This window comes from Lycium ferocissimum, chromosome 7 (genome assembly GCF_029784015.1).
Source record: "Lycium ferocissimum isolate CSIRO_LF1 chromosome 7, AGI_CSIRO_Lferr_CH_V1, whole genome shotgun sequence".
Classification (NCBI taxonomy): Eukaryota; Viridiplantae; Streptophyta; class Magnoliopsida; order Solanales; family Solanaceae; genus Lycium; species Lycium ferocissimum.
Window position 1 is genome coordinate 7,447,680 of NC_081348.1, and position 14,106 is coordinate 7,461,785.

Sequence of the window (14,106 nt, forward strand, 5' to 3'; positions counted from 1 at the left end):
CAAGGCCCCCCATTGTACCTTTAAATGCATAACTAATAAAATAAATATAACTACCTAAAAAAACCCCGACCCAGATGGGGCTCACAATGAGCTTATCGTCCGAGGCCTACTAAGCCAATGCATCATCGTGTAAATGCACATCGCATCATAAAATACGTGCCCCCGAGCAATAAAGGGACGTGACGTCGATTTGAATGTCTTGGTATGTAATGCGAGCGAAAGAATAAGATGACACGTAAATCACAATGGTAAAGCACGAACCGAAGCGGGGGTAGTTTTATGAGTATGAACATGGATACATATGCATAAATATAATGTGAGTAAAATATACGTGGGAGAGCATTAGTATGACCGACATGTAACCACCACGTTAGCACGTGGGCGTCCGATCTGCCCGATCAGCTAAGCCATCTCGAACCTTATCGAGGGCAAGACATAAATACGGTATCGAATGGATCCAAATCCTCAATGGGGAAAACGCGAAGGAATCGTCCCTATGGCCCCGGGCGGAGCGATCCTTATCTACGGTGGCAAACGTAGTTTCGAAGCATACGAGCCTTCTCGATAATCCGCGCAACTCCCAAAAACATGAACATTGTTACACATAAACGTTTTTGCACATTTGGATAGTCCGAGATAATGGTGAGAAGTTAAGGACGAGGCTATGTTCCAAAATTATTTTAATGCATAAAGAGGTTATGAGTATTATTTATGGACATTGGTAGTATGAAAATATTGTGAGAGGCTAAGGGCGAAAGAGGAATTCGCAAAATGGGCCGTGGAAATAATGCGGGAGGTTAGGGACAAAATGGTAATATTGAGAAAAGTCGAGGGGTAAAACGAGAATTTCACACAAGCTTCTTGAATATTCCAACAAGGACATGTGAGGAAAAAAAAAATAAATACATATAGATATAAAATAAGTCATCTTTGCTAGAGAAAGTAAGAAAATTCTAGAAAAAAAAAGAAGAGGAAAAAGAGGAAGAAAAATCTAGAGAGGGGGCATGTGCCCCTCACATGCATGCAATATATATATATATTTGGAGTCATCTTTTAGTTGAAGAAATAAGAAAGAAAAAAAAAAGAAGATGAAGAGAGAATATAGTAGTTTCGGCCATGGCCAAAAAAAATTGAGGCCATGGAAATTGATCAAGGAAAAATTATTTCTCCTAGTATCTCTACCAATTCAAGGGTCCTCTTTAACAGGTATAATTTTGGAGCAAGAAAACCATTCATACTTGCAAGTTCATGACTTTAGCCAAGAGGAAGACAAGTGGGAAAAGGTAAGGTTCTATCCTCTTTTGCATGTTTTATGGGATGCTTTGGACGTGTTATAATGCATGGAAATGAATGAACAACATGAAAATATGGATGTTGAAGTTGAGCCATGGATGTTGATGTTTAGCCGTGTAGGTGTGTTGTATGTTTAGGGTGATGAATCAATTTTAGTTAGTATGTTTTGTATTGTTGTAATGTGTGGAAATGGATAAAAATCATGGAAGGTTGTGTGTGGTGTGTGTGGCCGTGAGTGGGCTGCCATGGTGTAGGAAAAAAATAAATTAATGTTAGTTAGTATTCTAGTTGTTGTTGTGATGGACTACATGTAACGAAAATGAAAGTTTGATGATTCAAATGGGTTGTGATGGTTATGGGCAGATTTGGAACGTAATATGATTTGAATATGCTTTCTTGAATTTATGGAAATAACGTTACAAGCATGTGAATTGGTGATATAGTTTATGAATTTGAAAGAAAGAGATGTGTTATTTTTCTTATTGAATTGGAAGGTGTTGAGGCGAAGTAGTATGTTGATTGAATCATTTTGAAAGTCATATGAATCGAATTGAATCGAATTGAATATGAATGAAATGTTGTTAGTAAGATTGTTGGCATTGTTGTTGATATTGTGGCCGAGTTCCATTCTCGGGTTGTTGTTGTTGAATTAGGCCGAGTTAGAATCTCGGGATGGCGCATTTACGGAAATCTTTGCTTGAAATTTTGGTGCAGCCGTTGTTATTTCGAGAAATTCACTTTTAGATTAACACATTTTGCAATGTGACCAATTTGTAGATTTTGATGGATTTGGAACGTGAATTTGGAGGAACGTAAGAAGCGGAAAAAGGTATATAAGGCTTCACTTTCCCTTCTTTGGCATGTCTTAGATGTAATAAGCTTCGAAAACGTGTCTCGGGACTACTACAATCCTAGAAATCCGAGATTGAAATTGGTTAACACTATTAAGGTAGAATTGAAGTAAATGTTATGAATAGTTGAAAGAAATGTCTAAACACCTAGAACTTGCATGAATAAGACCGACTACCCTAAAACTCTCATAAGTAACGTTACGAAACGTATCACACGTAAATTGTGTACGCCGCCTCATTCGACCGAGGCGGGCCCACTATTCCCAAATTCACTTTCTATCGTCATGCTTGGTTTGTCTGCATTATGGCTGGAAGTTCTTGGTTATCATTCCGACCATAAAACAATAGTTGTTTTAATTAATACCTCGACCCCAAAAGCATGATTTTCCTTACTAAAAGTTACAAGTGTTTTCCAAAATATTCATTTTTTTCAAAAAACCAAGTTTTACAATAATGAAAGTTCTTATGACTAAAACAATGACTATGATTCTATGATGATCATGATGTGGTCAAATATGAGAAAATGACTATGACACGACATGACGTGACATGACATGCTACGACATGATTTGATATGAGATGACATGCTATGACAGGACACGATATGCTATGATATGACAGACGTGATATGATATGGTACGAAATGACATGTTCTATGTTCTCTTAATGTTATTCTCTGTTGGTAGTCTCGCCTTATATTAACCGTTCCTTCAAGGTTCAACAAAACGGCCATGATTACTCCATAATGCGATCAGAGGTTTCCGACCTTACGTCCCTCCGACGAGTACACGACTTTCTTTGGGCTACGATGCACGCCATACCGTATATGGGTTGGGGGATGGGATACATGTACATGAGGGGAATAGGAAGGAAAACATGTTTCATTGCCACCTCGGTCACTTTATCATCCCGGACGCGGGATGCCGGACGCGGGATATATGGGGCGAGCCGACGTATTTCGGCGCTATGTGGGTGGCGGCTTGTTCGCGCTATGATACCATATGACCGGACAAGCATGCATGGCATCCGCCCCGCGGGGGCACTCGTATACACAGTCACGGCTTTATACGATATGTTCCATATGTACGAAATACGGCACATGATATGTTCCACATGTACGGAGTTCGCCTTTACACATGATATGTCTTATATGTACGGATACTCCCTTACACGCATATGTTCTACACCTCCACACCGTTATTACACATGATTATATCCCCCTAACGAGTTGCTTTTCATGCCTTACATACTCGGTACATAGCTCGTACCGACCCCTCTTCCGGGGGGGGGCCGCGTTTCATGCGCGCGGGCGAACCGAATGGCCCGGCTAGCATAGAAGATGTCGAATGGCCGGTAGGCTCCACTTGTCCCGGAGTGCCGCCGAGTCGTAGCATATGTGCCATGATGATTTATTTGGCCGGAGTTAGGCAGCACGCAGTCGTGGGTAATGGGTTGTCGGTCGTAAGCGGCTCCCGACGGTCGACATGTTATTACGTCTCGTGTTACGAGTCTTATATGATGTCAGATTGTACTTGTGGAAAAAAAAATTTATGTATTCATTTCTCACTAACTCATTAGTTCATATGTGTAATACGAATTAGCGGGTTCGCTCGGCTCCGTATATGGGGTCGGGTGCCCATCACACCTAGTAAAGTCGGGGTGTGACAAACATGATATAGTTGTCTAAGAAGCCCATGATTTTCGTGAAATAACTTTTAAATAACTTGTAATAATGATTTCACAAAATAACTTGTAAACATGATTTCATGAAATAACTTGTAAACATGGTTTCATTAAATAACTTGTAGACATGTTCTAAAGTGATATAACATAAACATGGTTTCATATCAAATAGCTTGTAAACATGGGTTTGAACAATATAGTTTTACCATAATATACTTGCATGAAAACGTGTAAAACAAGTAGAGTGTTTTCTTGAAAATAACATAATGATTTATAACTTGCATGTAGGAACCCATGGGATGCAAAGTATGGGTTTCGTGGATTACGAATGTATTCTCAATAAATCAAAAATGGAATATCGAGAAATACGATTAAAAAATTAATTATAACTCAAGACATAGTATAACATGTACATGGGCTAGTTATCATGAACATGGTTAAAATCCTTAGTTTTCGTATAACTTCATACTTTATGGAAGAAGTGGCGTGAGGGGAAGAACGAGGATGTTCCTATACGTAGATAGTAACCACATACATACTCGGTAATGCTTCCAAACTTGCCTTAAAAGTTTGTTCTTGGAAGAAGAATCCCAAAGCCTAGTCTTGAATTCCCTTTAATTGGGTTTTTCTTGAAATACCTGGGTTAAGGATGATGAATTCATGATTAGAATCCATGGATTCATGTTAGAATTGACTTAGAAGGATTAGAATATGCTTACCTTGGCGCTCTTGATGATGGGAGAGGGTAGGAGGCCAGTCTAGGGCTTGAAGGAAAGAAAAATAATGATTTGGACTGATATTGATGAATATATGCTATTAAGGAACATTGAATTTTACGCCCAACAAAATCTCGTCCGTATTTCGGTTCGTATTTTGAAATTCCGCGACTCTTACCGTAAAATGACCATAACTTTTTGTATAGATGTCTACGGGTGACCGCATAATATACCGTTGAAGGTATTTCAAATCTCTATAACTTTCATCAAGGAAGATTAAATTCCCTCATAATAAGGGGACTATTGTCGCTAGAATTAAGACCTTCTACAACCTCACTTAAAAACATGCCTAGAGCGGCCTCCAACTTTGTTTTGCTCAAAGACTTTTTCTTATGACTTAATTAGTTTTCAAAATACTTCCTATATCTTACATATTGATTCCATTATACCCTCCATGTTACGCGTTAAACCTTAGCCCGAAAATTCGAGATGTTATAACATGGAAGAATTTAGGGTAACATCCCATTAGGGGTTCAATTAGACATGCGGAAATATAAGTAAAACATAAAACTAAACCTAATAATAACATTAGGATAGAAAGGGAACAAAACCCCTTAAAAATTAGCGAGTAGAATAGCCATGAAAATGTCTCGATGATCGATCGTGGTGTAAAACCCTAAGTCGCCGTTTGAGAGTGAAGGAGGAGACAGGGATTAGTGTGGACAAAGATAAAAGAGGGGGTGGGGGTGGGGGGGTGGGGGAGGGGGTTTTTGGAAGTTTTGTTTAAAATCTTCCGGCCCCCTTTTTTAAAATCTAAATTCCCACCCCCCCCCGCCCCCGCCGCCCTCCCCCGTTTTTTTAAATTATTTAAAAAGGCCCACCTATGTTTAAAATACACACTTTTAAAACTTTGTACTCCATTTAGAATAAGTACTTAATTTCGCAAAAATACGTATTCGTCTAGAAACCCATTGTAAGCTTATTTTTTATAAAAACATAATTTGAAATACGCCATTTTAAAATACGAGCTTTAATATAAAGTTCCGGGTAATATTTAAAGTTGTGAAAAATGCGGTAAAAAATTAAACCGTAATTCATACATCGTCTTAATTAAAAAAATGTTTGGAGTTAGACGGAGCGGGACAGGTATTTTCTTTTTGAATTATATTTATGAAAGTAAATAACTCGTAATCTCTTGTAATCGCTAACTTTTAGACAAATAATGATCAAACGCCAATTTTTTGCAATTTTGCTCAGATTTTAAATTTTTAAATTTTTAAGGGTATCCTTACTTCCGTCTTGGACTCGAAAAATTTGGAAAATTAAAATACACGTTTTATTAGGTGAAAATTAGGTGTCAACGGTGGCTTGTGTTGGTTATCTCCTTACCAGAGATTGTCGTACCAAGATGGTCATATTTGGCATGCCGTATATTCCGAGATCGAGGGAAGGATACTACTAGCCTTGCTCTGGAAACATTATATCATTTTTCGGACGAGAAATTGGTGGATAAGGGGTGTTTACATACATGATTGGTTATGATGGTGAGAAAGTGATGAAAATGATAGCCTATGTGGCCATTGAAAAGAACGATAGCTTGTGTGGAAAATGGTAAAAAGAATAGCCTATGTGGCCAACGATAACAATGATAGTGTCACACCCTAATTTCTATTAGGGCGTGATGGGCACCCGACCCTTAATTAGGGGCGTAGCGAACCCGTCGACTCTCGTAATACTCGTAATCATGTCCGGGCCCTCAAATCATGACATAAATGTATAATGAAAAGCTTTTCGAAGAACAATATGCTTTTCATCTTTCTCAAACCAAATAAAATCGTAACATATGAAACTTGTAACACAATGCATAATAATACATCGGTATATAGCCGCTACAAATCGACATCTTATATACACGACACCGTACGCAAGTCTCTAACATAACTCCGGATACCATAGCAAAAGCACTGCGACTCCAAGAACACTCCGGGAGGAAAGCGGAGCTCGCCAATCTAGTCGGAGCATCTTCTACTCATCTCGGGCGTGCCGCGTGGCGAAACGCCCTCCGAAGAAAGCGGGGTCAAGACGGAATATGTACCGAGTATGTAAAAACGGAATACAGTAAGCGGGATCATACCGAAGTAAAGAATATGGAAAATCATAAGACTTGCCTTTGAAAACATATATCATACATGTCAATGTCATATAATCATAGATAAACATATAGCGTGTCCCGCCATCTAGTGAGGGACTCGGTGAGTAAAATCATCATATGCATGAACATATAGCGTGTCCCGCCCTCTAGTGAGGGACTCGGTAAGGAAAATCATGTCATCATATATATATATATATATATACATAGCGTGTCCCGGCCCTCTAGTGAGGGACTCGGTGAATAGAATCATCATATGCCATCCTGGCCGCCATCCCCATATCATCACATCATATATATATATATATATATATATAGCGTGTCCCGCCCTACTAGTGAGGGACTCGGTAAATAATGCAATGAGGTGTGCACGAATACGTGTCCCGGCCCGGGACTCGGTGAAAGACACATTGAGCTTGGCACGAGCGAGCAAAGTTGAGAAACCATATGCACATAAATCATTTTCGAGACTCAATGAAATAAACGAATCGTCATTTGAAAATCGGGACAAAAGTTACCTCAAATATCTTTCGGACACTACTCGGAAACATATCAAACATCATAAACATATTAAAGAACCTGTAGGGTCATAGTCATACGTCAAAACCAATCCGAGCCCGCCTTTGAAAGTTACGGGCCTTATACATTATAGGATCATTTATGAGCATATCAAAGCCATCCTAAGTGGTCTATGAAAGTTACGGACATTTTTAGACATAGAATCTTTTAAGAACAAAAATCTTTATGCAACCTTTAAAATTCAATTACACAAATGACATAAAAACCATAGTTCTAGTACACTAAGAATGGTATCATCAAGAGATAAATAAAAATCGTAATCATGCTCGGATCATAAGAGTGGAGTTACCCGAGGCTCGTATCATTGCCTACTTACCACTAAGACATGCCAAAAGAAAGAAGGGATAAGCTTCACATACCTCGTCCGCTTCCTAAGTTAATCCAAACTTAAGTCTCGTCTTCTCAAAATCTACAACAACATCATTGGATACTAACATTAGTCATAAGCATCGAAGAATTCAATTCCAAGCCATCATTTTATCTACGTAAATTTGGCGAAAGATCTCCCTATAATTCAACAACCCCGAGAATTCAACTCGCCAAATCTCCAACAACAATACCAACAACCATGTAAACAACATCAATAATTAATTCGAAACGCATTCTAACATTAGTAACTCCTTTCTATATAATTCGACGACATTCATTTATATTCAACTACGTACTTTCAAGCTAACATCGACGCTCACAGTTCAAGTACTAATCCGAAATCATTTAATCAAGATTCAAGAACATTCCAAACAATTCGCAAAATGTTCAAAACAACCCATCCAATGTACCATGGAACCCAAAACCTTCCCAACTCAACATGAACCACAACAACACATTTCTTTCTTCCAAAATTCACAAACTACACCAACAATCCACACATCGACAACATTATTCTTATCAAAATTCAAGAAACCATATTAAAATTCACATTAACCTCTATAACAAACCACAAACGATTAACTTCCATCTTGAACCATTAAACCTTCATTTTACATCACATAATCCACAACACAACAACCAAATTACACTAAATAAAAGTAGAGTCTTTCATTCCTACACACAATACCACATACACAACACGCCACAACCTCACAATCACCAATTTCATGAATTTTATTCATTCCACACTCCACAACATACACAAACCATGCACAACATATGAAAATAAAGAGAGAATTAAATCTCACCTTCCATTTGATTTCACCACTCGGCTAGGCCGATGAATTGCATCAACGAACGGTTTTCTTGTTCCAACAACTACTCCACGTTAACGAGGGACTTTCCAATTGGTAGGAATGCTAGAGAAAAGAATTTTTTCTTGGTCAATTTCCATGGTGCCATTTTCGGCCACCATGGCCGAATATTCTCTCTCTCTCTCTCTTTCTCCAAGCTTCATGAATTTTCTAAGGGATGATTGTGGTGAATATAATGAATTAGTCATCCTATCACATACATATATAATTAATACAAGTGTACCATGGCCCACATCATGTGCACGGCCACATGGCCATTTTTTCACGAATATTAAGTTTCCAAAACTTCACTTTTGGCCCCATATTTTCCTTAATGTTCACACCAATAATACCTACAAGTAATCTGTGAATTAAGACAAAACCGGAAAATAGTCTTGTCCTTAACTTTTCACAATTAACTCCTAATGTCCCAATGTACAAAGTACGGGATATACCGTATAGCTAGTGTGACAAATGGTAAAAATGATAGCCTCGTGCGGTATTTGCTACGTGGACTTTCAAGGGGTCCTCCAGCTGGTCAGCGACTGGGCATAGCCCTTACATTTCTGCGTACAAAGCAGAGCAGCTGGCCCGTGTGGCACCGATTGCACTACATTGCATTGCATTACACCGCATTCATTCATTTATCACATGATCGTTTACGGTATCTTATATACTCAATCTAAACTTATACTCGAATATGCTTCCGTAACCGTACTTTATTGCCTTATTCGTTCTACTTGTCGATTTCTTCCTATTTTTTATACGTTATTCAATCATTGTCGGCCTATGATGCCTACGAGTATTGTTGTACTCATACTATTCTTGCTTTGCACTTTTTATTGAGTGTCGAGTTTGAGCCAGATCTAGTTCGCAACCTCGAGAGTGATTCCAAGGCCTTCCATCCGGAGATCTTAGGGTGAGCCACTTGCCGGATATGTAGCCCCGGATACCCTCCTTTGTTTATCCGTTCATTTCGATTCCACGTACATTTACGATTTATGTATTTTGAGAGGTTATCCCTATATTTTAAATATTGTATTAAGTATTAGAGGCTCTTGTTCGAGTTCGGATCGTGTTTTGGGTTGTAGTTATTTAGCACTTCCGTACTTATGTTATTTATATATTTGTTATGACTTTGGTATAATTTTTGTCTTTACATGCGTATGTCTTCTTTTAAATAATGTTATTAAGGAAGGGTTCGCCTGGGGGAAAGTGTGGGTGCCCTCATGACTTGCGAAATGGGTCGTGACTTATTCAGACTGGATTATACAATGTAAATATACACAAATACCCATAACATGGCACCGAAATCCGATACAAGTGCTTGTCACCTCACAAGTATCGTGACCCCCTTAGTTACACCATTGCTCCCTCTTTATTGGTCAATTTTAGCCAACTACAATGCTTTAAATAGAGTCAAGTAAAGTGTCAAATTGCTTGTTTTGAGTCCGATGATCACAACGAAGCCTTGCCCTTTTGTAGAGGCTCCGAGTGATCCCAATCCGTTCAAATACATACTCTATGTTAGAACATAAGTACATAGACACCCATATCTATATAATACTTTCGGACCCAAAAAGTCAACCAAAATGCGATTTGAGCCTCGAAGCGGTGAAACTAGAAATCCAACATATAATTAGTCTACCTATGATTTATGAAGTCTATATACCAAAATGCACAAAATTCGACATCAATTCGCTAATCAATTGAAGAAATCCTCATTTTCAACCTAGGGTTCCCAAATCCCAATTTCTTATCTCAAATCATGATTTCCAAGATGAAATCACATAATAGTCAAAGATATGATGATAAAAAGAGGATTAGGAACTTACTCACGTGAAGAATATATCAAATCCCTTCCAAAATCTCCCTAAATTGAGGTCCTGAGCTCCAAATGTGGAAATGAAAGGTCTAAGTTCGAAGTGGGGAAATAAATATAAAATCGACTCGGCGGCACCGCAGATGCGCCTCACGACCCAAATCACGAGTCATAAGGGCATCCACACTAACCTCCCTAGTGGGTGAACCCTTCCGCAAGTTACGTCATTTAATTATATTATGCGAAAATATACAATGTCACAATAGATATATAGAAAAGCATAAGTGTGGAAGTATGAAATACTACAACCCAAAATCTTGTGTGAAACTAGTACAAGAGCTACTAAATAGCAATACATAGTCTAAAGGAAGGATGTGCACTATCAACACCAGAATTTTTTTTTTGTCTCAAGAGTAAATAATAGACATATATAAGAGAGAAGCTTCGAGGCTACGAATCCGACCCGGAAGTGCCTCGGATCACTCGCGAGGTTGAGAAGTGGAACCAACGACGAACTCTACGCTCAAGAAAAGTGTAACAAGAGTAGTATGAGTACAACACAAGTACTCAGTATCATAGGCCGAAATGATTAGTTCACACATATAACAAATGATTAGTTCACACATTTAAAGAAAAGAATCAACAAGTAAACGGATAAGGCCAAGTACAAGTGATGAAACACGGGCCCAAGTATAAGATCAACATAATGTATGAAATGTCAACCGGCGGTCAAGAATAATCAAATGCATGCAATGCAATTCCTCCTCCCGGTGCCTCCTCCGAATCACGTACACGTACGCTTACGGGCAATGTTTGATAGTCATGACCCGCCCCAGGGGGAATCTCAGGAAGTCCATGTAACCACATAGAAGATGATTGCCACTAGGACCCACACAAATGATCATTATTCCATTGCCACTTTAGTGGCCTACGTAGAGTATCATTGTTTTCTTATTAACCATTTATGCATGGATGGATGATATGTAAATGCATGGATCAATTTCAATAACATCTCCACATGGAAACAATAAACGTATAACATCAATGCCAACTACGGCTAAGTCATCATTACATAATCATTTCCTTTCCATGATATAAATGAAATACTAGAATAATGATTCAATCGATCATAACATATCAACAAGTATGGCAAGAAGGCCACATAACAACATCCATACCAAACCGGTGTTTATCACCACGACCTTGACCGAAATCCTATCATACATTTCCGTCAATAACTACCATCTATATACCTTTCGCTAATCGAAGTTTAGACATAAGTAAGCCGTAACCTACCTCGATACCGAACTGGTGCCACGAACTATTCCACTTGAGCTTTCCCCTTCTGGATCACCTCGGAATGGTCAAAGTCTATCAAATATTTACTCTTCATTAGATTACGAATCTAAGGACACCCATATAGTTATACTTCTAAAACAACTCAAAAACTACCTCAAAAAGTGACCCAGGTCTACAAGGGTAAAATCGAAATTCAAGATGGAAACATGTCGCCTAAGGTCTAAACAATCAACATCCTAAGTTTCATGCATTTCTAACCCCAAAAGAGCTTTAGTTTCACTAATTTATCAAAGCCCCCGATTTTGGAGAAAACCCTCAATTTTCATATCAAGATTCTCGAATTAAAAAGGAGATTCAGGCTTATGAATAAGTCACCCATTGATTAATTACTCGTAATCTAGGATTTACTCATCAAAAAGCGTATTAGATCAAGGACGTTCAAAATTCAACTTAGGGTTCACGGCCCAAACCCCCTAACTTGACACATGATTGCTAATATGGATTTCCTAATTAATAGATGATATAAATATAAAAAGAGGGTGGGAAACTTACCCAAAAGAAGACCAAAGGAACTCCACAAAATCTCCCTACCCAAGATATCTAGGTCAAAATTGTGAATGAAATGAACTAAGCATGAATTGGGAATTAAATGATTCTGATTTTGCGATTTCCGCACCCGTGCACCATTCCTCGAGGCGCGCGCTCGCATCCGTGGAGAACGGCCGGCATGCGGCGCAACATAAAGTCCCATCCTTCATAAAGTGTGGAGACGCCCGTATATGCGGCCCTTCCCAAACATCCACAATCTAGCACCTCGTGGGACCAAGCCCCGGCAGAGGCGTCCCGCAGGTGCGGTCCCACATCCGTATGCAAGACAATTGAAACTAGAAAATTCTCGGTTTTCGACCAACTTCATCCCGAAACTCAAAATTCATCTAATACTTCCTAGATACAAATCAAACATGCAACCTACTCTAAAAACACGCTACGAACTCACCCGTGCCCTCGAAATTTTTAAAAGTGATCATCTTGACTGTCAACTCCCAACACACTTAAACCAAAATTTTAACATAGACCAAAATACCCCCTTATTCCCTTAGGAACCAAGACAACCACTCTACTAAATTATAATCGACCTCCGAAACTTACCGAATCGATGAAATCCCCAAAAAGACTCATCTACCCAAAATTCAACTATTGGTTAACACTTTTAATTACTCAACTTAGAAGTTACTAAATCCTCGAAACCAACCACGACTCACTTCGATTACCTCAAGAATCGCACTACCTATTCGCACGAGTCAATACACTGTTAAGCTTTAGAAAAGGGTCAACATACGGTAAAAGTGGGTAAAATGTCTAATGAACAAACGGATTGCTATACGCGCATTCCCTACATCTGGGCTCGCTCGCAATCGACTCTTTGGAAGTAGGCCGCATAGACTAATTAGTTGGCCTAGGTCTCAGTAGAACATTTCACGTAGAGGGTGCCTCGCCTCCTACGACCATATTAACGCAGTGCTAAGACCACTCTCTCGCACCTCGCAATCCACTATACCTGTGTGTGACTCAATGTGTGTGAGCTAATTTCACGGGTATAAGACACCAAGAATCAGAAAACTAGATTACGTTCCAAACATCGATCCGTAACGACCCGTTTGGTCGTTAGGTAGTGCTTCCGACCTATTTACCCTCGTTAACCCTTTCGAGTCCTATTAGTATAATTTTGACTCGCGTTGAATGGGTAGCTCGATTCCCAAGGTAGTCGAGAGAGTTTTATGATTACTTATGCGAAGTAGAGCCTTAAAGGAAAACGTTTGACCGATAGTTGACTTTTAGGTAAAATGACTTTTTTTTGAAAATTCGTTGATTTTGAAAGGCCCAATGGTCGATTATGACTTGGTGGGATGCCTGGGCCGGCTTCGAGGCACTCAGAGAGTTTTAGGTCATTGGTTGCAAGTTGGCCTTGGCCAATGGGTGTCGAACCAATTATATAGACCTCCGTTTCGGGGAATTTTGAGACCATGAGTGAGTCCGTAGCATATTTTTTACATGTAAGTGCATGTCCGGTTTGCATCTCGAGGTCTCGAGTGGTTGTCTAATTTTGCTTCAGTTAGTGAAAAACCAAAAAGTTTTTGGTGTCTGGTGTTTGTCGTAGCAACATCATATATGCGGTAACGGTCCCACTGTAGTGAAGCCTGGCCGCTATGGCTAGTGTGTAAGGTTCCTGGTGAGTAGCCATAGCGGACGGGGATCTGCTGTGGCGAGCTCATGATAATTCAGTGGAGGTTGCCAAATGTGGACTCGTGACCACTTGGGCACGAATGACGTACTTAGACTTATTTAATGCAAGTTAAACCTTTTATTTTCTATCCCCCACATTTATTTTTTCTAAAACATCTTTTAGGCTATTGAGGAGAGGTTTTAACTAGACTCTTCTTGAGGGTAAGTTCTCTAACCTAGATTTCATTCATTTACCTTGCTAAAAGCA